General features: G+C 49.3%; 1 pseudogene; it reads left to right on the top strand.

Annotated features, from left to right (window-relative positions):
* On the top strand, window positions 1-1,283 carry LOC103260088 (annotated as a pseudogene).
* The last annotated feature ends 1,541 nt before the right edge of the window (window positions 1,284-2,824 follow it).

Here is a 2,824-nt window from a genome sequence, read left to right as displayed (position 1 = left end):
AACAGACGGCCCTACAAGGTCGCTGACACTGGCCTGGCCGCCTGGGGACGCAAGGCCCTGGACATCGCAGAGGATGAGATGCCCGGCCTGATGCGCATGCGAGGGCTGTACTCAGCCCCCAAGTCACTGAAGGGTGTCCGCATTGCTGGTTGCTTGCACATGACTGTGGAGACTGCTGTCCTCATGGAGACCCTCGTCACCCTGGGTGCTGAGGTGCAGTAGTCCAGCTTCAACATCTTCTGTACCCAGGCCCATGCAGCAGCTGCCACTGCCAAGGCTGGCATCCCAGTGTACGCATGGAAGAGCGAAACGGATGAGTACCTGCGGTGCATCGAACAGACACGGTACTTCAAGGATGGGCCCCTCAGCATGATTCTGGACAATGGTAGTGACCTCACCCACCTTATCCATGCCAAGCACCCACAGCTCCTGTTGGGCATTCGAGGCATCTCTAAGGAGACCACGACTGGGGTCCACAACCCATACAAGATGAAGGCCAGTGGGATCCTGAAAGTACCTGCCATCAACGTCAATGACTCCGTCACCAAGAGCAAGTTTGACAACGTCCACAGCTGCTGGGAGTCCCTCATAGATGGCCTCAAGCGGGCCACAGACGTCATGATGGCAGGTAAGGTGGCAGTGGTAGCGAGATATGGCGACGTGGGCAAGGGCTGTACCCAGGCCCTGCGGTGTTTTGGAGCCCGCATCATCGTCACTGAGATCGACCCCATCAGTGCACTGCAGGCTGCTATGGAGGGCTATGAAGTGACCACCATGGATGAGGCCTGTCAGGAGGCGATATCTTTGTTACCCCCACAGGCTGTGTTGACATCATTCTTGGCCAGCACTTTGAGCAGATGAAGGATGACTCCATTGTGTGTAACACTGGACACTTCGACGTGGAGATTGATGTCAGGTGGCTCAATGAGAATGCTGTGGAGAAGGTGATCAACCCCAGGTGGACCACTACCGGCTAAAGAATGAGCACTGCATCATCCTGCTGGCTGAGGGCGGTCTGGTCACCCTGGGTTGTGCCATGGGTCACCCCAGCTTCATGATGAGTAACTCCTTTACGCCAGGTGATGGCACAGATTGAACTGTGGACTCATCCAGACAAGTACCCCTTTGGGGCTCACTTCCTGCCCAAGAAGCTGGATGAGGCTGTGGCTGAAGCTCACCTGGGCAAGCTGAACGTGAAGCTGACCCAGCTGACTAAGAAACACGGCCAGTACCTGGGCATGTCCTGTGACGGCCCCTTCAAGCCTGACCACTACCGCTACTGAGAGACAGGCCTGTCCTTCACATTTCAGCTGCTGTCCTTGTTCAGGCCTCACCTCTCTCCACCCCCCAGAGCAAATGGCACCAACTTTATGATTGGTTTGTCAATGTCCCCTGTTGAATCCCTAGGGCTGGTAACTCAGGTTTTGGCCTCTGTCCTTCCTTCTGTTCCAAGTATGGCAGGGGGAATTGAGAGGTCCTGGTTGTAATGGAGGTACAAGGGAACCATGAGATCAGTGGTCTTGGAACTGCTCCCTGGGTCAGTCTGTCCATTCACAATGCCTGTGTACTGTACCACTGAGGACCTGGCCTATGGACTTACACCCATGTGCTTGGTTTATAGGTTCAGTGGTTCCTCAGCCCATAACAGATGGTAAGGAGGAATTGTTGGAGCTTGAGTGATCCTGAAAAGTCTTAAACCTGTAACAATGAGGTGGGTACTTATAGTCCCTATTTGACAGGAGCTGGAATAGATTGTTAAGGGGCAACTGAGAAAGGACAAGAGAAGTGACAGCCAGAGGTTGAGAGGGGCCAGAAAAATATAAAAGTAAGCCTCAGAGATGACCAGGCATTGATCTGATACCACTTTGAACATGATGGTTCCTATCACAACCCTGGGTCAAAAAGAGTAATTTAGTTTATAATGCTTATTATGTTAAAAGAAAGCAAGAAGGTGGGTCAATAAAAAATTTGGTGCCTAAAAAAAAAAAAAACTTACCTCACAGGTTATGTAACTTTAATTTAACTAACTTCTTGATGTCTTGATAAGTTTCCAAACCTGGATATAATAATACCTTCCTCATGAAGTTGCCGTGAGGATTAAGATAATGCTTGAACAGTGTTTGGTACTAACTCCAGATCCTAAGACCAAAGAAAGATGACTGTCATTCATTTTGATGGTTAATGCCTCACTAGCCATGGGCTTCGGAAGCAATGCTATCTTGTTTGATAATCTGACTCTTTCTTTCTTCTTCATTTTATTTGACTGCTCTCCTACAGATGAGAGTTCTCTCAAGTGCCAGTGTTCAAGCCCTGCTCTAAAATAAGCTGGCCATCTCTGAGGCTTACTTAAGCTTCCCAGTCCAAAAACATAACTCGGCCAACTGCTTGAATTTAAAAATAACTTTAAACTCCCACCCTGATCCAAGCCGCCATCATTTGTCATGTGGTGTCCCAGGTTTCCCAATTACTCTCTCCACATTCACGTGTGCCGCCCGCGTCCAGCTCGTTCTCCCACACTGCCCTGCGTGAGACTTCCACCGCACAGAAAATTGAAGCCAAATCCCACCTGCCTGACTTATCATTTGGTCCCCCTGGGTTCTTTTGTGAAATAGAAGCCTGTAGTCGCAAACATCACGATGAAATGAAGTCAGGGATGATAAAAGTTGTGAAAAGCTTATGAGATATAAAATTCTATATTGACTACCTTAGAATCAGTGCCTTTAACACTTGCTTTTCGAAATGTGTATTGAAATTTGTTACACGATCTGTCTTCTGCTTCCCTCTATCGTGTCGCTTCAGCTGCTCTTTAGGTCTTTACCCTCTC

This window comes from Carlito syrichta, unplaced genomic scaffold (genome assembly GCF_000164805.1).
Source record: "Carlito syrichta isolate Samal-C Ts95f unplaced genomic scaffold, Tarsius_syrichta-2.0.1 Scaffold303113, whole genome shotgun sequence".
NCBI lineage: Eukaryota > Metazoa > Chordata > Mammalia > Primates > Tarsiidae > Carlito > Carlito syrichta.
This window is presented reverse-complemented; position numbering and strand designations above follow the sequence as displayed.